Here is a 21,955-nt window from a genome sequence, read left to right as displayed (position 1 = left end):
AGAGAGTATGGTGAAACTAAGACTTCTTCTTAAGTGAAGTGAGCCAATCCAATGCTATCTTGGTCAGAGATGCCCAATTATAGAACTTGATATAAGGCTTTCGCAGCATCCCAAAAAAATTCTGTTTTCGGTAAATGGTTAATATTTAGGCTTTTAAATTCTCTCCATTTATTGGAGAGCCAATTTCTAAAATTAATATTAGAGGATAAAAATGATGGGAAGAAAAACCTCCCGCACTGTTTTTTCCAATTTGGAGCTATTTGAATAGTGAGGGATATAATCGCATGATCTAAAATTAGTATATTCATTATTTTAGTAGAGATTTCAGCACTCAGGAGGGATTCATGAATCAGGAACATATCAATTATTGAGAAAGTTTTAAACGACTTAGATTCACAAGAAAATGATCTCTCATCTGGGTGCTGAAGCCTCCATATATCTTTGATTTTTACATTTTTGGCAAAATTGGATACTAACTTTGCTTCCTTTTGATATCTCTTCACATTCAAAGTATTAAGGCGATCCAAGTAAGGATTGAACACACTATTGAAATCCCCCCCACTATCAGTTGTGTATCAACAAAGTTTATTAATCTAGCGAACAGTTTTTCCCAAAAGGCCGGCTGGTACTCATTGGGAAAATATAAATTACACAGGGTAAAAATAGACCCTTGAAATTCAATTTTTAAAATTAAAAATCTACCCTCTTTGTCTTGGGTTTGAGAAATCACCTTTAAATCTAGGTTTTTATTGAACAGACATGCCACCCCTCTCATCCTCCCCGCTGCTGGGACAGAAATCACCTCCCAATCCATCTAAATCTTAATTTATCTGCCTCAAGGCCATTCAGATGTGTTTCTTGAAGAAACACAATGTCTGGGGAAATTGTTTTAAGATATTGGATATCTATGGATATCGGATAGATATTCCTTGAGACATTATAATTTAGCATTATCTATAAATTGCTAAACTAAGAAGATTCTGGTATCCCCACTATTTTTAGGTTATTTCTACGTGTTCTATATTCTAGTTCGTCTAAACGAGATTGAAGAATTTGTATTGTCTAAGTTTAATGATCTATGGAGTCTTGTTGGGAGTGTTGGAGATCGTCTATATCTGAAATTCTATTTTTTATGTCTGATAGCCTATTAGAAAATTGCTTAATTTAATTAGTTAGAGATCTAAGATCTTTTTTTATACTTTCAAATTGAGGTATAAAGATGTTGGATATTTGTTTAACTAGAATATTGGTGTCGATGGTAGAATTGATACTAGATGGCTTATCTTTTATGCCTATTTCTGGGATGCCGAGACTATTGCGAGATTTCTTATCCCTTGGTTTTGGGGGCATGTCGAAGTGGTTAACCTTGCTAGTTAATAAAAACGTATCCATCAACTAGAGACCTGATAAGCCCAGAAAAGTTAGAGAGAAAAATAATTGAAGTGACAATATAGTGCTTTATATTAGTACTCTGAAGTTAGGGTTTCTGTAATAGAACAATAAGCGAAGTGTGTGATATGGAGAAGTAGTGCTGTAAAAAGTGCAATATGTGAGGAGAGAGTGAATAGGTGGAAATGTGAGTACGGTATTCAATTAGACCAGATAATGGTACAGAAAATGTGAACAGTAAAAAATGAATGTAAGATATAAATAAATGGGCTTATTTTGTAAGTGTGTAAGAAAGGGTATGTAAGGTGTCTGGATAAATTGGTTTTACATTTCTATCCCTCCTCCTTCCCTCCAAGTCCCTAGTAACTATTCAGATTTAACTATCTTATATTATCCTGTATGTTAGTCTTAGTAGACAAAGTTTATTAATCTAGCGAACAGTTTTTCCCAAAAGGCCGGCTGGTACTCATTGGGAACATATAAATTACACAGGGTAAAAATAGACCCTTGAAATTCAATTTTTAAAATTAAAAATCTACCCTCTTTGTCTTGGGTTTGAGAAATCACCTTTAAATCTAGGTTTTTATTGAACAGACATGCCACCCCTCTCATCCTCCCCACTGCTGGGACAGAAATCACCTCCCCAATCCATCCAAATCTCAATTTATCTGCCTCAAGGCCATTCAGATGTGTTTCTTGAAGAAACACAATGTCTGGGGAAATTGTTTTAAGATATTGGATATCTATAGATATCAGATAGATATTCATTGAGACATTATAATTTAGCATTATCTATAAATTGCTTCACTTCCTCTACTTTATCTATAAAAACGACTTTAGAATTATGAAAACATTTCAGAGATCTGTAAACTAAGTAGATTCTGGTATCCCCACTATTTTTAGGTTATTTCTACGTGTTCTATATTCTAGTTCGTCTAAACGAGATTGAAGAATTTGTATTGTCTTAGTTTAATGATCTATAGAGTCTTGTTGGGAGTGTTGGAGATCGTCTATATCTGAAATTCTATTTTTTATGTCTGATAGCCTATTAGAGAATTGCTTAATTTAATGAGTTAGAGATGTAAGATCTTTTTTTATACTTTCAAATTGAGGTATAAAGATGTTGGATATTTGTTTAACTAGAATATTGGTGTCGATGGTAGAATTGATACTAGATGGCTTATCTTCTATGCCTATTTCTGGGATGCCGAGACTATTGCGAGATTTCTTTTCCCTTGATGTTGGGGGCATGTTGAAGGGGTTAACCTTGCTAGTTAATAAAAACGTATCCATCAACTAGAGATCTGATAAGCCCAGAAAAGTTAGAAAGAAAAATAATTGAAGTGACAATATAGTGCTTTATATTAGTACTCTGAGGTTAGGGTTTCTGTAATAGAACAATAAGCGAAGTGTGTGATATGGAGAAGTAGTGCTGTAAAAAGTGCAATAAGTGAGGAGAGAGTGAATAGGTGGAAATGTGAGTACGGTATTCAATTAGACCAGATAATCGTACAGAAAATGTGAACAGGAAAAAATTAATGTGAGATATAAATAAGTGGTCTTATTTTGTAAGTGTGTAATAAAGGGTATGTAAGGTGTCTGGATAAATTGGTTTTACTTTCTATCCCTCCTCCTTCCCTCCAAGTCCCTAGTAACTATTCAGATTTAACTATCTTATATTATCCTGTATGTTAGTCTTAGTAGATAAGAGATACAGTCAGAGCCAGGGGCGTATTTTGGCCTAGGCAAACAAGGCACTTGCCTAGGGCAGCAGATTGGAGAGGGGGCAGCACATTTTTTGTGGCTATATTAAAAGAAGCTTAACGTTATTTTCGAGGTATTATGCAGGTATATAATGGGAGAATTTGCCCAAGGAGCTCACATTCTAAGGGGTATTATAAAAGAATGCCCATGGTGCTTACAGTTTAGAGGTAACTCTGAAATTTTAATGTATCTAGCTAGCTATTGCCTTTAGTTCTGTTGGCTTTCAGCACTTAGTATTGTGTTTGGGGCAGTATTGTTTCAATAAATCTGTTTTATATATATATATATATATATATATATATATATATATATATTTATATTGCTGCAATAGATTTGTGTGTGTGTATGTATGTATCTGTAATTTTGTGTGTGCGTGTATGTGTTTTTTTTTAAGGGTGTGTTTGTGTGTGCCTATGTACAGTATATGTGTATGCAAGTGTTTATTAAGCCCTGGTTAAAACTTACTTTTTTTTACATTATTCCGTGAGTAAAAATTATTATGGCCAAAAAGGGCTTAAACCTTGGGGGGGGGGGGGGCAGCAGACTTTTGAATTCCTAGTGTAGCACAAAAACCTAAATACGCCACTGGTCAGAGCACTAAGAATAATAGAGACTGAGAAAAAGACAACAGATCCGGACAGGTAGCCAGTGCCAACAGTGTTTATTCAACAAGTAGTAGACAAGCGTTGCAGCTCTATTTTATCTGACATGTTTCGCGCATGCTCACATGCGCTTCCTCAGAGATAGCTAATCTGATGCCACAGGTGAGCCTAAATAGGGTAAGTTAGTTAATAGGTGAAGCCCCATTGGTCTGTACATTAGGGGAGGGTTAAATGGGCTCAAACCTGGGATGCAACAATGTAGACTTTTGGGACGGTACACTGAGATTGAGTACAATATATTGAAATTATTTATAATTACATTTTCTGAAAACATTCTCCAAACATAGTTAAATAAACAATAATGGGGTAAAGAGGAGAAAAGAAAAAAGGAAAAGGGAAGAAGGGAAAAAGGGAGAAGAAAAAGGAAAAGAAAAAAGAAGGAAAACGGACCCTTAGTAAACAACATACTAGAGTTAAAAAGATATTATGATTCATCAATAAAAACTATTTGGAGGTTGCCTATAGGAATGTCCTACTTAATTCTATAACTTTTAATTGTCTGGTTAATCAATAGGAATCCAGACCTAGGTATTATGCTTGTGCAAATTGCCAAAAATGGGCTGTATGTATCCCTATATATGTTCCTTTTTTGTAAATGTTCCTTTTTTGTAAAGTACAAGGAGTCTACTTTCATAAGACCTTTAATGATATGTAGTTCTTGATATGTATGTATCTATTCCAGTATTTGGATATGCTATTTTAGCTCATGGGTTTAGAGAGTTATGTTGTTATGTGGTAATGTTCAAGAAAGATTCTTTAGAAAGTATATGTAGCGATTGTTCTATTGAACAGAGGGGACTATACTTTGTTGGGACTGTTTGTAATTATACCATTAATAGCTCCATGATTGCTATTTGTACTTCTGAAAAGTGATGTTACATGTATTATTCTATGAATAAATTTACATCATATCTCCTATTTATACCTGTGGGCATTCTTGTTGCTAATGTAAAAATCCAGAATACCTCTCTTTTGAGTAGGGTCTTGAGTCTAATTCCTCCCTGGGGATCCTTTTCTATATGTTCTATTCCCTGAAATGAGAAATTCTTGATATGATCTGGATGTTTATGAAAGTGTTTGGCTATGGGAGTTCTGGGTAGGGTCTCTTCTATAGATGTGAGGTGCTCCCTTATTCTGTCTTTGAGGGTGAGGGTAGTGATGCCAACATATTGAAATTTACATTGTTTACAAGTCACTAGATAAATAACAAATGCAGATGTACAGTTAATTCTACTCTTAATGTAGTATTCTTTGCCTGTTTGAGTTGATGTATATTTTTTGCTTGTGTTTGTGTAGTCACAGCTTTTGCATCGAACATACCCACATTTGTAAAAGCCTGTGGAAGGAGTGAGTCAGTTAGTTTGTATTTGTTCCTTTTTGGGGAATTTTTTATTTACTATGTCTCCTATGTTTGTAGCTTTCTTTGCTGTAAACTTGCTTGCGTTATCAAGCCTATATTTAAGTGAGGTGTCACCATCCAGTACTGGAAGGTATTTTCTGACGATACTGCAGATTTTGTAGAATGGTTTACTATATTTAGTAGTGAAATAAATAGGCTCTCTGTCTGATGTTTCCATCCTATCCTCTGTGAGATGGTGACACTGTGTTTGTATGTGGGTTCCTATTTCCAATAGGAATAGTGTCATCCTCTGTTTTGTTTAATAGAGCATGTCTGTTCATTTTGGCTACTTGTGTCATCGTTTTATTAAGAAGTGTTTTATTGTACCCTCTTGCTATTAGTTTACTAGTCAATATCTGGGCTTCATTTTTATATAGTTTAAGTGTTGTGCAGTTCCTGAGTAAGCGGAGAAATTGGCCCTTTGGTATACCCTTTCTCATGTGTGGTGCATGGCAGGAATCTGCCCTTAGAATGGTGTTCCTAGATAGGGGTTTACTATAGTTAGAGATAATGATGTTATTCTTATCATCATGTTGTAAGTATAAATCCAAATATTCAATATTTTTATGATTAGCCTTATGGGTAAAGGTGAAGTTTAATTCATTATAATTAAGGTATTGGATGAATTCAGGGATGGTCGTGTTGTGACCATCTTTGTATATGAGAATCAGATCGTCTATATACCTACCGTATTTGATAATGTTGGACTTGAGGTGGCAATCACCTCCAAAGATGTAGCAGGCCTCAAAATATCCCATGTATAAATTAGCGTATGAGGGAGCAAATTTTGCCTCCATGGCTGTGCCACATCTTTGGAGGTAATATACCCCCTCAAACACAAAGAAGTTATGGGTTAACAGAAACTGTGTTGTTTCTATTAAGAATTCTATGAAGCTGTTAGGAAAATCAGTGTATCTTTCTAGCATACATTTCAATGCTTTTAGTCCCTTTGTGTGAGGGATGCTAGAATAAAGAGAGGATACATTGATGGTCAGCCATTTATAGCTGTTGTCCCATTTAAGAGTTTCTATCTTATTGATCAAGTGTGTGCTGTCTCTAATGTATCCTGGTAAAGAGCTCACTATCGGCTGTAGTACATTATCTAGCCAAACTCCCAGCCTTTCGCATAGGGAACCCCTACTGGCCACTATGGGCCTCCCTGGTGGATTGTCCAAAGTTTTGTGGATCTTGGGTACTATGCGAAAGGTTGGGACAATGGGATGTTCAACTACACAATGTTGTACTAATTCAGGTTTAATTAATCCTTCCTCACAGGCAGTGTCTAGTAGATTGTGAAGTTCATTCTTAAATTTATTTGTCGGATTGAAGGTCAGTTTCTGATATGTTTTGGTATCTGCTAATTTGGAAAGTACTTCTGATCTGTAGTCTGTCTTATTGAGAATAACTATTGCTCCTCCCTTATCCGCTGAAGTTATGACTATATCTGAGTTCACTTTTAGTGTTTGTAAGGATTCTCGTTCTCCAATGGTGAGGTTATCTTTAGATATATCAAATCTGTCATACAAAGTATGGTGTAGTTTAGTGATTTCTTGTTCTACTAGATGTTGGAACATTTCTATGGAATCACTTCTTCTATGTACAGGATAAAAGTATGATTTAGTTTTGAGTGTGGTGCCAATCAAAGGTATGGTATTATGTGTGCTTTGTTGTCTGAGTGTGGGTGCTTGAAGAGAAATTAGATTATTGAGGTCACAAAGTTCATCAAATGTGGGACCTGTGTTTGTGATAGAGTGCTGAGTGTGGTTAACTTCTGGTGTGTTAGTGATGTTGGTGATGTGTGAAAGACTTGAAACATCTATGTTAGTGATGCTATTTTCTAATTGGTTTTCACTAGTGTAATAGTTGGGTGAGTGAGTGTCATTCTGAACCTGTGTGATAAAGTGCTTTTTCAAAGTGATTTTTCTTACTAGTGCATTAAAGTCTAGAATAGTTGAAAAAAGGTCAACATTAGTGCTTGGTGCAAAAGATAGGCCTCGGTTTAGAAGCTGTATCTGGTGATGTGTGGGAGAAAAATTAGAAAGATTAATTACTGCTTCTTTGTTGCTTTCTTTATCCAGCTCAGATATCTGGAGGGTAACTCCTTTTTTTGGAGTGCTGCTAGTGATGGGGGTATTGACTAGAGTGGTGAGGCGAGTTCTACCATGTGATGTTTGTGGACTATCCGCATCTTGGCCTGATCCACTATTATGTACTGTGTTGTCTTCTTGGTAGGGAGTATTGTCTGACATATCAGTGTCTATACTAGAAAAGGTGACTCTTTTAGGATTGGGTGTGTGGTGGGAACTGTTCTTTCTCTTGTTACCTTTTTCCTTGTTTGTTAGTCTATGGTCTATATGGTTTACTCTTCTGCCAAGAATATACTACATCTAGCTCATAGTCCTTGCTATCTCTTTGATATTTATTAACTTTCCTACTTGAGAGTGTGGTATCTAGATTCTGCATAGTCTCCTCTAATTGTTTTCTATAGTCTTTGTATTTTTGTTTGTCTTCAAATTTCTTAAGATTATTGTCTAGCCCCTCTATTTCTTTTAGTAACAATTCTCTTTCATGTTTTTTGTATTTTAGTAATTGTTTCATAAGGATCATGGAACAGTTAGTAAGGTTATTGTTCCATTCGTCCATGAACTCTGGAATGTTTACTTCAAAGGTGGGATACTTTTTCATTCTGAGGCCTCTGGGGACCTTCCTTTCACTAATGTAGAGCTCCAAAAATTCTATATCCCACCATAAATTAGACTCCTTGTACTTTTTGTTTTCTAATGTAGAAAAAATAGTGACCAAGTCACTTTCTACTATATCATCCCCTGTGTTGGAGCTGCCCTTTAGTGCCACATTCATTATGTTCTTCCTTCTTTCTTGGTCTATTATCGCTGTGGGATTGTGACCTTCTGCCATAATGAAATGTGTGTCTTAACACTAATATTGTAATATACCTTAAAGACAGATCCCTCCTACTAATAACCAAACCCTATTTAACCTATCATTACCATATCCACCTTGCCTGTTAATTGTTGTTCTTCGCTCAGTTTGCTCTGTGAAGAGTCAGCTCTTTTTTCAAAGTTGTATTACCAGGTCCTTGGTAGAATTCACCTCTGATTTTTACCAGCGTTAACTACCATTTTCTCCATCAACTACTTGTGGATGCACAAACCAACTTTATCTCAGTCTCCATATTATCTCATCCTGTATCGGCAACTGCAGCAGCTTCTCAGTACAATCAGTAGCGGTTCATTCGGAACTCCTTACCGCAACCGGAAGTGAGTCACACTCTCACCGGCTTCACTTTCCTCCACACGCTGACGGACGAACTTCTCCCCAACTCGATCTCCTGACTAAGGTATCAAACAGCTCAATTGGGACTGAAGTCGGTAAGCACATTCATGGTAATCCTCTAAGGATCCCAGTTCTCTACTCTGATAATCGTGACTGAATCACCAATCATTATCTGTGCTATGCTACTGGATGAATGAATGACTATTGTATATATTTTATTCCGGTGTGAGTGTGTGAAGATTGTTTGCCAAACTTGCTGAAACCTCTAACCTTCTTATAATGGTTATGCTTCACTAAAGCTCATTTCGTATTCAACCAGACAGCAGAGATCTAAATCTGCAACCTATCACTGCTCATTAGGAAGTATCTGTATTAATGTACACTTGCTTTCTCTATATTCAGTGTCATTTATCTAACTGTTCCTACGACTAAAAAGCTCACAGTTACTGATCTTAGTAAAATCAAATACTTTGCTGAGACAAATAACACAAGAGCAACAAAACCAATTTTACACTGGTCAGAGCATTACAGTATTAACAGGCCACAAAACTACCTGTTTGTTTAACTCTTTAAGTCATGGAACCACAAGAGATTCAGAATGAGTTCAATAATATACATCAAAAATTGGACTACCTTGCACGTGGCTTAACAGAGGTGCAAGCAGAGAATACAGCACTTAAAGCTTTAATTAAAGACTGTTTAACCCCTAAAGAGCAGGCAATTCCTGAACCTCAAATTCAGCCTCCCACACCTTTTTCAGGTAAACGTTCTGCCTTTAGGGATTTTAAAAATGCGTGCAATTTACTTTTTACTCTGAGACCCAGGACTTACCATAGTGAGAAAATCAAAGTTTGCACAACTATTTCCTACTTACTTGGGGAACCTAGAACATGGGCCAATAGGCTTTATGAAACTAATGATCCCGTATTAGATTCTTTGCAGGACTTTTTTTCTGCTATGTCTATCTTATATGAATACACAAACATTCAGATTAATGCAGAGTCTAAATTACGTGCTCTTAAACAAGGCAAGCGAAGTGTTGAGGAATACATCACTGATTTTCAGATGTGGGCTTCAGACTCACAATGGAATGAGGTTAGCCTCAGAAATCAGTTTAGGTTGGGACTATCTGAGAGTCTAAAGGATGAACTTTCACGCCTTGAAATGCCTGACTCTTTATCAGCTCTCATAAAGATTTGCATCACTCTTGACAGACGCTTAAGAGAACGTAAAGCAGAGAGATCACTTTATGAGACAGTCCCAAGACGCTCATACCCCACACCTGTAACACAAGAAAAGAGCTCCTCCAATCCTGTACCCATGGAAATAGGAGCTATAAGGGGTCCTCTTTCGTCAGAGGAAAAGATAAGACGAAGATTATGAAATCTCTGCCTTTATTGTGCACATAAGGAGCACTCTGTGAGTGATTGTCCGTTGTTAGCTAAACAAAGAAAGGGTAAGACAGTATTTGTTAAACACATAGATAACACCTCTAAGACACAACATCTAACTATTCCCCTTTCTTTACAGTGGGATCAAGACAACCTACAGACTGAAGGACTGATAGATTCTGGGGCGACTGGAATATATATTGACACTGATTTTGTAAATAGAAATAAAATACCCACTGTGTGCAAAGCAAATCCAGTTTTTGTCAAGTTAATTGATGGCACTTTCATTCAGAAAGGACCAATCACTCATCACACCATACCTCTCCTATTAACCACATCTAACGTACACACTGAATATGTCACATTCGACATTATTCCTATAGCACAACATTCACTTATTTTGGGTTATACATGGTTAGTGACTCATAATCCTCTAATTGATTGGACACAAAACTCTGTAAAGTTAAATTCACCCTATTGTTCCAAGACTTGTTACCCCCAGGTTTCCATTGCTACTATGGAACAGGGTATTCCATGTGTTTATCAGGATCTGGCAGACGTATTTGATTTGAAAGAAGCTGAAAATCTACCACCACATAGGACATTTGACTGCCCCATTGATATTATTCCAGGTTCTCAAATACCTCATGGCAAAATATACCCAATGAATCAAAATGAGCTACAAGATTTACGTACCTATTTGGATGATAATTTAAGAAAGGGGTTTATTACACACTCTACCTCTCCCGCAGCTGCTGGGATTTTTTTTGTAAAAAACAAAGATGGAACCTTACGTCCCATCATCGACTATAGAGCCTTAAACAAGATTACAATAAAGAACCGTTACCCTCTCCCTTTAATACCTGAGCTATTAGAAAGACTTACAGGAGCCACGGTATTTTCAAAGTTGGATCTAAAAGGAGCATACAATCTAATCCGTATCAAGAAGGGTGATGAGTGGAAGACCGCTTTCCGCGCCAGATACGGACTATTTCAATACAACGTTATGCCCTTCGGATTATGTAATGCTCCGGCAACCTTCCAGCATTTCATAAATGAGATTTTCCATGATCTCACTGATGTATGTGTAATCATCTATTTGGATGATATCTTAATATATTCTAAAGACATGACCGAACATGAGAAACACGTACGTTGGGTTTTATCTAGACTTAGACAAAACAAGTTATATGCTAAGTTGGAGAAATGTATCTTTCATACATCTGAAATAAAATTTTTGGGGTACATTCTAAAACCTAACAAAATTGAGATGGATCAACAAAAGATCCAGGCAATTGTAGATTGGCCAGAACCCTCTACTATACGCTCACTCCAGAGGTTTCTGGGGTTTGCAAATTTTTACAGAAAATTTATTAAAGGATTTTCCTCCGTAGTAAAACCCCTTACACAACTGACTAGTATCAGACACAAATTCCATTGGACAGAAGAGTCCAAAGAAGCTTTTAATAAGCTCAAAAAACTTTTTACTTCAGCTCCAGTTTTAACCTTACCAGATTACAACCAACCATTTATATTAGAAGTAGATGCTTCCAATTCTGGAATTGGAGCAGTACTATCACAACAAAACAAGGAGACTAATCAGATTCATCCTATAGCATTTTATTCCAAGACCTTCTTACCAGCAGAGAACAATTACTCTATTGGTGACAAAGAGTTACTAGCTATAAAACGCTCGCTAGAACATTGGAGACACCTATTAGAAGGTACAAAAGAACCCTTTCTAATTTACACTGACCATAAAAACCTTGAATACTTGAGGACCAATAAGACTCTTTCTTCCCGTCAAGTACGGTGGACACTTTTCTTGGATCGCTTTAATTTTCTGATTACATACCGGCCAGGTATAGCAAATGTAAAAGCTGACGCTTTATCAAGACAGTTTGATTCCAACCAACCATTTAGTATCGCAACATCAATTATACCAGAAGAAAAGATTCTGGGTACACTTACTAATTTAGAGACTGAGATTCTAACCGCTCTACAAACTGAGATACATATACCCCCAGAGTGTGTCAAGGATCCTACAACAGGATTATTCTATAACAAGGGAAGGCTATTCATCCCTGAGTCTCAACGACAGATTATATTAAACAACACTCATGACAATTTGTTGTCTGGACATACAGGAATTCAAAAGACTATTGAGTTGACTAAACGAAATTTTTGGTGGCCTCAGATGGAAAAGACTATTACTGATTACATCATTGGCTGTGATGTCTGTGCCAGAAACAAGATTGAACACAGGAAACCTATTGGTTACTTAACATCGCTACCAATACCTGATAGACCATGGAGTACCATATCTATGGACTTTATTGTTGAATTACCAGAGTCACAACATTACAATACGATATTCGTTGTAGTAGACCAATTAACCAAACTTGCTCATTCACACCACTGAAGGCTCTTCCCACTGCTTACATAACAGCAAAAGCCTTCATCAGAGCTATAGTCTGGTTACATGGTTTACCAACAACCATTATAACTGACAGGGGTACTCAGTTTACCTCCGCTTTCTGGAGATCACTCTGTAAATTATTAAAGATTGATACACGTTACTCTACAGCATTCCACCCTCAGACCAATGGTCTAACTGAACGGTTAAATCAAACATTAGAACAGTACCTCAGGTGTTATATTACACATTTACAGGATGATTGGGTAACATACCTACCCATGGCAGAATTCTCATACAACAATTCTGTGTCCTCCTCAACAAAGATGACTCCATTTTTTGCCACATACAGTTTTCACCCCACATCAATCACTCTATCAAACACTCCAGTCAACTCCCCAGGAGCTACAACTTATATCACTACATTACAAGATCGCTTAGAACAAATAAAGACACACCTCGTTCAAGCTAAAGACCGACAAAAACATTATTATGACCAGAGACATCGACCCTCACCTGATTATAAGTTAGGTGATCAAGTACTCTTATCCACTAAGTATTTGAGGTTACAGATACCTAGTAAAAAAATAGCAAATCAGTTTAAAGGACCATTCCTGATAGACAAAATCATCAATCCCAATGCAGTGAGACTAAAACTACCAAGACATTACAAGATTCATAACACTTTTCATGTCTCTCTATTAAAGCCATACACTTCGGACCGAAACAGATTGCACTTGGTAGATCCTCCTCCCTTGCTCTCAAATACTCAAGAAGACTTCGAGGTCAAAAGTATTTTAGACTCTCGTATTAGGAGAAAGAGATTAGAGTATCTCATCCAATGGAAGGGTTATGGACCAGAGGAGAATTCTTGGCAGCTTCACTCTGAGGTTACTGCTCCAAGACTTCTTAGGCGCTTCCATCTACGTTACCCCTCTAAACCTCATCCTGAATCACCAGGGGTGATTCTTTAACGGGGGGGAGATGTAATATACCTTTAAGACAGATCCCTCCTACTAATAACCAAACCCTATTTAACCTATCATTACCATATCCACCTTGCCTGTTAATTGTTGTTCTTCGCTCAGTTTGCTCTGTGAAGAGTCAGCTCTTTTTTCAAAGTTGTATTACCAGGTCCTTGGTAGAATTCACCTCTGATTTTTACCAGCGTTAACTACCATTTTCTCCATCAACTACTTGTGGATGCACAAACCAACTTTATCGCAGTCTCCATATTATCTCATCCTGTATCGGCAACTGCAGCAGCTTCTCAGTACAATCAGTAGCGGTTCATTCGGAACTCCTTACCGCAACCGGAAGTGAGTCACACTCTCACCGGCTTCACTTTCCTCCACACGCTGACGGACGAACTTCTCCCCAACTCGATCTCCTGACTAAGGTATCAAACAGCTCAATTGGGACTGAAGTCGGTAAGCACATTCATGGTAATCCTCTAAGGATCCCAGTTCTCTACTCTGATAATCATGACTGAATCACCAATCATTATCTGTGCTATGCTACTGGATGAATGAATGACTATTGTATATATTTTATTCCGGTGTGAGTGTGTGAAGATTGTTTGCCAAACTTGCTGAAACCTCTAACATTCTTATAATGGTTATGCTTCACTAAAGCTCATTTCATATTCAACCAGACAGCAGAGATCTAAATCTGCAACCTATAACTGCTCATTAGGAAGTATCTGTATTAATGTACACTTGCTTTCTCTATATTCAGTGTCATTTATCTAACTGTTCCTACGACTAAAAAGCTCACAGTTACTGATCTTAGTAAAATCAAATACTTTGCTGAGACAAATAACACAAGAGCAACAAAACCAATTTTACATTGGTCAGAGCATTACAAATGTTGAGTAAAAAGCTATAGTGCTAGTAAGTACAAAATGCTAAATGTTTACAACATTCGTGAGCTTGTTAGAAAGTTGTCTAGAAAAACACTGTGTAGACCTTAATATTAGTATAATATATGTATAAATATTATTAGTAAAAATAGGTCAACATATTACTCTATATGATGCTGGGAGGCATACAGGAAAATAATTTGATGACACTCAAATTTACAGAACAAGCCTTCCCAGAATTATAATGTACAAGATAATATGTACAAAACGTTAAGGTATAGTCTCTGCAAAACATATATGTATATGAGACAGGATGGAATGATTGTCTCTATCGTTGGTATACTGATGTTGTAATTTATTCACAATGTCTGGTTAGGACAGATGTTTAAGTGTGGATAACCCAGTTAGCCTTGGGTTTGAGAGTTTGCTTTTGGTACATAACTCCAGACCCATATAGAAAGTCCTTTATGACCTCATCTCCTATGGAGTGATTATAGTATTAAGTAAATACTGATGTCTCTCTCATAGTTCACTTAATAGGAGAATCAGGCGTTTAGTACATTGACTCAGTGTCCCTTAGATAATGGGTAGGATTCAGTCATTAATAGGTCTAGCCAATTCTATTAGGACACAAATAGTTTGGCTTCTGAGAGATCAAAAAATATTAAAGTCTAGGGGGGATATTTATCAAAGGTCTGGCGGACCTGATCCGACAGTGCGGATCAAGTCCGCCAGACCTCGCTGAATGCGGAGAGCAATACGCTCTCTGTATTCAGTATTGCACCAGCAGCTCTTGTGAGCTGCTGGTACAATGCCACCCCCTGCAGATTTGCAGCCAATCGGCCACTAGCAGGGGGGTGTCAATCAACCCGATTGTACTCGATTGGGTTGATTTTCTGCGATGTCTGTCCGACTGCTCAGAGCAGGCGGACAGGGTTATGGAGCAGCGGTCTTTAGACTGCTGCTTCATAACCGCTGTTTCTGACAAGCCTGCAGACTCACCAGAAACATGAGCCCTCAAGCTCCTTCTGGAGCTTGATAAATGGGCCCCTAGGTGTGCCGTAAGTTTCTAAAAGACATATCTCACTATATAACATTTGTTAAGAGTATTAGTAGTACAGCATGGATTAAACTGTATATGTTACCTATTACCTTAAGACAGGTATACTTAAACCTTGTGACAATCAGTGTAATATGACCATTTGAGCCTAGCTGATTTTTATGTTATCGTTACCAAACTTCATATGACATAAAGATTTTGATATCAGTAAGTTAGAAAGAAAAAAATATATGTGACTTTGTATTCTAAGAGTAATAACACATCTAAGATATGACAGGACCTAGCGGTCTGAAACTTCCAGTATACTAAGTCACTCTTTTTTAATGGGACAGAGACAGTTATCACACTAATTGGTTTGTTAGAGTAATGAGTATATTTAACCGATTATATGCGGGTGCATATATTGACCAACTACTGATTTACCTAGTATATACTCTCACTTAATGTCAGGAAAAAAAGAAAAAGTGTAATGTTTAAAGATGCTGAAATAGTACATAAGTGGCCAGGTACTTATGTTGGTGTTTACAACCTTGCAGCAGTAGACAAAAAATATCAAGTAAACTGACAAAGATACTACACAGTTTGTTAAGACCTTTAGGCAAGAAAGTTTTTACAAGAAGTTTTAACTAAGCCATTTGCTTTAAGAGGACAACTCAGGTTCCAGAAGATTTCTTCCTACTATACTCTATATTAATTTTTCAAGAACATAGAAAAAGTTCTGTGTTTGTTAAATAGGTTTTTGGTTAGAAAATTTGCATGTGTCTCTATATGTCAGTTCCTTAACCAATGATTCAAAAAGAGATTTGAGTGTGATAAAGGCCCATGTTATTGCATCCTTTTAGGAAGGAAGACAGGGCTAGGTTAAATAGCCATAGAGTTATTAGGGCATAATTATGTATCCAGAGCTTAGATCGTCTGAGAGGAAAGCAGATCTTTACACCAGGGCAGTTATGGTTATCCTATATCCAGCTCTAAAGCGTTAGAGGAAAATCAAGAATCCAGCTCAAACTGTCAACAAATTATCTTCAGGCAGATTCTAGTTAGATTATTCTAGCAGTATCCAATACCATATAAAGAATTTGCCCCTTTCTTGTTTTTATAGAATATTGTGGAGAATGTGGTGAGTACTTATCTGTGTTTATGCGGGGGACTGGCCTCAGCTCCTTCTTTCTGCATCTCAGGTTTCCAGCTGCTGTTTCGCTTGTTCAGATTTACAGCTTCTCATTTCAGCGCCTTTCAGCAGAGTCTCATGGAGTAAGCAATGAGGGAGAAAAAATCTCCTATCCCAGTGACGAGAGTTCAAGAGTTGCGGTATGACCCGTACTCTCTACTCTCAAGCCACAATGGGGTCCTAAGAGCTCTCCAGCGCAGTGGCTTGCTGTGCTGCGGCTTCTTAAGTTGTGAACAGGTTGATCTTTTAAGGAGAAAGGTTTGCACCAGCTCTATGTGTGTGCGCTCCCGCTGTGAATGTTCCTTCTGAGGCCAGGTCCCAGATACAGCAAAGTTAGATTGCGGCCCCAGCAACTGGGCCCGGGAATCTATGCGAGACTTTCCACCATTGGTTGCTCAAGAGGGGACTCCTTCTCCCATCTCTCCTCAAAAGTGGGGCCAGGTGAATATGGCACAATGCTCACTAATGGCGGGTATGGTATATAAGTGGCTGCGGTAGAGCTCACAATCCGGAGACACAAGTTTGCATGCCTGCTGCAGCTCCTCCCACCTCAGAAGTTACGATGGGATATGATAAAAGATTAAAAACTTTATTAAAAGATCATCATGAGGTCAAAATTAAAAAGTACAAACTGCCACCAGTTTCTCAGCCTCACATACTGGCTGTTTAATCAGGCAGTGTAATACATCTCACACACAAGAAAGCTTTAAATATACATTGAAATATTAAAACAGATATGCATTAAATTACAAGAGTTAATCACCTAACTAACATTAACACCTTCTAAACTATTAGGTATTATTCATACAGGGTTGCTAACCTATACTTGTTCACAATGAAATAATTAACAATAATGTTTCAGTGTTTAGGTATTGAATATGACCACACATCTAGGCAATATTATTATAAATAAAGACACAACACAGAAAGTGGGGGACAAAGGCCGCAGCCTGCATTTATTATTTAAATTAATTGATAAACTTTATTAAACAACAATAACATTAAAAGGTGCTTGCCAAATAAAATCACGTGCCTTCCACTGGTGCTCGGCCAGGCACGCCCACATCCTTAACCTCTCCCCATACCTGAGGAGGTACCCAGAATAATTAAATATAACTTAGCGGCTAGCACCCCGCCACTGCTCGAAAAGACTTTCGAGCACCAACCCACAGGGCTAAGGCCTTTTTTACCCCTTCGCTCAAGTTGAAATTAAAAAGATGCAAACCGATTTTGTTAAGATGTACACCATCTTTTAAAAAGAAACAGCTTCCAGACTCTCCTTCAAACTCCACACGCCTGATGCCAAAACCACCCAATTTTGCTACAAAGCTTGTGATAGTCCGATTAATCTTTTTACGAGATGAGTCCAATCTTTTAACATCCCAAGCAGACCTCCACGCTAATCTGCACTCAATGTCGGACCAAATAATCATTATCTCAGGTAATAATTCCTTTAACCTAACAATATCCCTTTTAATCATATCTATAAGGTCTTTCTGTGCCATAAACCCCAAATCATTACCCCCTGCATGAATGATTAAAATTTCAGGTGGATGAAACAATCTAGCCCAACTAATCACTTTAACTAGTAACTGGTCCCACTTCATACCCCTAATCCCGAACCATTTGATTAATATTTCTTCAGATGAACAGCTAAGCTGCAGCCCTAATTCTCTTATTGCTGCCTCTTTCCTTGCCCAATATATGTAAGAATGTCCTACGATCCAACAATGAATAGGACCTGCCGAAATAAAAACTATAACTTATAACTTATTAACAAGCTCAGGTCTCACATATAACCTAAAACATTCAGATCTCCATCTCCCAATCTTTTTAACTGTACCAACATTCAATCCAGAAATACTAGCTTCAGTCGCTGCCCCAATTCTAAATGAATGACAACCAAATTCACTACTATTCAAACCAATCCTTTCTAACGCTTTCTTTAAGACTGATTCAAATTGAAAACGAGATAGAAAGGTGCCGTCCTCGTGCACCAATAACGGAATACCATCAATATATTTTCTAACAGTAAAAAATTCCCTAACTGCTGTGACCGGGCAGCACAAACCCCCAATTTCTCTCAAACAAATCCAACATCCTTTACCCATTTGATCCGTTTTAGACTTCTTTAACCAAATTAAAACTTCATGCGGGTTCAATACTACATCTTTATAACTCAAACCCCCGCAATTCCACCTGTTAGCAGATACTAATTCTGAAATCCTTAAAGCACCAAAAAATGCTAGTAAGAATGCCACTCTGAATAACAAAACTTCAAATTGTGAAAAACAAATAAAGGGCAACACTTCAACCACCTTGACTACCACTGCAAAAACCAAGGGTCTTCTATTATCAACTGAGACTTTACCCCTAATTAGACTCCTAACTGCCATTCTCACAGAAAAAATTGTGGACAAATAGACCCAACCCAACAGGTTAAACAAAAAGGATAAAGCAGCCATGTTCCTCTGTACCACCGATTTAGAAATGACCTTCTCTCTCCATTCTTCAATCCAATCTAATAAGAGGAATTCCTCTTTGTCCCCTTCAAAAACAGATAATTTATTCAACCATTGAACCCACACAGGTAAGTACGCTTTCCAAGTACTAGGAGCTAAGGCTCCCCTCACTGATCTCAACAATCTAGGAAGTTCAAATGCCACATCTCCTCCGGGCAAAGAAAACCGATTTCTTCTGCATCTGGCACTGCCTCCCGGAATCTCCGCCACTGAAAATGAGAAAGAGCGTCAGCCCCCACATTCTCTTTTCCAGGAACATGAATAGCTCTAAAATAGACATTATGCTTCATACATTCAAAAACGAACTTCCTAAGCAACCCAATCACTGGCTTCGAACTGGATGATAAGCAGTTGATTGCAAAAACAACCCCCATATTATCAGAATGAAGGACCACCTTTCTGTTCTCAAATTCAAAACCCCAAATTTTTAAAGCTCCACTAGCGGGAATAATTCCAGAAATACCAGGTTTTTTGTTAAACCTGCCTCCGCCCAATATTCAGGCCATGCACCAGCACACCATTTGCTCCCAAATAGGGCTCCAAAACCATGAGCCCCCGAAGCATCAGTGAATAAATGAAGTTCACTACATAACATCTCCAGAGTTTGAATTAAAGATTTACCATTAAAATCCTTTAAGAAAGCTTTCCAAACTTTCAAATCTTCCTTTACCTGAGCCGATAATCGAATCCGAAAATGGGGAATTTTAACTCCCACTGTGGATAATGATAACCTTCTGCAAAATATCCTTCCAAACGGAATGATTTTACATGCAAAATTCAGTTTACCCACTAGTGACTGAATTTCCTTCAAAGAAAGCTTCTTTCTTGCAAGGGCCAAGTTAATTGAGGATACAAGATCACTATTTTTTTCCACAGGAAGTCTACATTCCATGGAAACAGCGTCAATACAAATTCCCAGGAAATTAATCACATGAGAAGGACCTTCAGTTTTTTCACTAGCAAAAGGGATCCCAAAATCCCTAGCTATCAGCATAAATGAATCCATCAGAATTTGGCATGACTGGATACCTTCAGGGCCCACAAACAGAAAATCATCCAAATAATGAGTAACTGATGACAAACCAGAAATCTGCTTTACCACCCATTCTAAGAAACAGAAGAATACCACCCATTCTAAGAACTGAATTTTTCAAAATAAGAACAGGAAATAGAACAGCCCATTGGTAAGCATAAGTCCACGAAATAAAATCCGTCAACAAAACATCCTAATAAATGATGACAAGATGGGTGAACAGGTAACAGCCTAAATGCCGATTCAATGTCCACCTTCGCCAACAAGGCGTTAGGACCCGCCTCCCGAACCAAATCTAAAGCCTTATCAAAAGACGCATATCTGACTGCAGATAACTCCGGATCAATACCATAATTTACTGAAAAACCTTTCGGGAAGGACAAATGATGAATCAATCTAAATTGATTTGGAACCTTCTTGGGAACCACTCCCTAGGGGCAAACTCATAAGTTCTTAAATGGAGGGGCCTCAAAAGGACCCACCATCCTGCCCAAAGAAATTTCTTTCTGAATCTTTGCCATCACAACTTCCGGAAAATCCAATGCCGACTTCAAATTACCAGCAAAAACTGATTCAATCCCATCTGAAAAGGGGATATAAAAACCAACTGAAAAACCCTTCAATAAAGTGCTCGCATCTAATTTTTTAGCTTTCTTCCTACCGTACAATTCTAACCACGGTGCCATCCTTTCGACTTTCACTGGCGTCTTGGCTTTGAATAGCACTTTCTCCTTTTGTGAAAGATTTACCTTTCTTGAAGCACTTTGCACTTGAGTGGATTCCTCCACAAAAGGAACATTCATGCTTGTATTTACAAGCTGTCCCAAATTTACATGCTCCTTCATTAAATTGGAAGCAAAGCCCTTTTCTGAGGGCCACTGCTGATGATGATGATGAGGAAGCATTGCTTCCTCCTCCCGAACCACGAAAGGACTGAGACCTTAAAGGAGTCATAAGCTCCAACCATATGCCCATATCCCTATCATCCCATCTCATCTCCGGCCGAACGCCAAACGTTGACGGAACTGCTCATCATACTTCCACCACGCAAGGCCACCATATGTACGACAAACACTAGCTATTTCATTGAGATAAGAAAAGAGGGAAGAACAAAGCTCCGGGCTTTTTTCCCCAATTACACTTGCCAAAATACAAAAAGCAGTCGACCAATTAGATAGTGTTTTTGGCAATTTCCTAAATTTTCTTTTTCGCTCCTCCTCTTTTTTAACAGACTCACTCCTTACATCATCTTTAATGTCAAAAACCTGATCCACCGGAAGCAATGAGAAAATTTCAATAAACTCTCTCCTCCAAATCTTTTCTTTTATCTCTAAAGATAAATGAATATCCAGGGGCCCCACAGAACATAAGCAAGGGCGTCTAAAAGCCTGATCAGATACTTTTGATTGCCCGACCATACTTGCACTACTTAATATAACCGAAGCAGCCTGCTCTGGAGGACCACCTCCCGAGGGCGCAATTTGCAGAACCCAAACACCTACAGGGCCCGAAGTGCCATCAGCACTCACCGGTCCACTATTTTCCAATTGAGAAACTAATTCTTTCAAACCTTTTAACATCAACTCACACCTTACATCAGAGGCATTCACATCATGAGGCACATTTGCACTTGTACTCTCACCTGCAGTATTGGACATTACAGGATTCTCCCTTGCAATGACCGTCTCCCTTGCTTCCTGACGTGCTGATTCACTACCTTTTCTCTGTTTTTCTCTTTCATTTTGTCTCTTTTTTACTGGAGTCCTAGACCTTCTGGGTCTCCCTCTCTCCCTTGACTGCTTATCCAGGGATCCCCATAGAAAAGAATCACCTGGTTCTTTATTTTGTCTGAACATAATAGGCGAACGGAATCTCTCCCGCCGCCGTGACACTGGACTCCTGGAACTTTCTTCCTGTCTCTTTCTTCCACCTTGGACTACCTGAGGCTGAGAGGATGCGTATTCCCTGTTAGCTAACCCTCTATCATAATAAC

The 21,955-nt window shown here is 38.0% G+C and overlaps 1 protein-coding gene across 1 annotated transcript in view; it reads left to right on the top strand.

The window, feature by feature from the left end:
- ADAMTS20 (ADAM metallopeptidase with thrombospondin type 1 motif 20) overlaps positions 1 to 21,955 on the top strand; it is a 578,468-nt gene that overhangs the window by 533,897 nt on the left and 22,616 nt on the right.

This window comes from Bombina bombina, chromosome 6 (genome assembly GCF_027579735.1).
Source record: "Bombina bombina isolate aBomBom1 chromosome 6, aBomBom1.pri, whole genome shotgun sequence".
Classification (NCBI taxonomy): Eukaryota; Metazoa; Chordata; class Amphibia; order Anura; family Bombinatoridae; genus Bombina; species Bombina bombina.
This window is presented reverse-complemented; position numbering and strand designations above follow the sequence as displayed.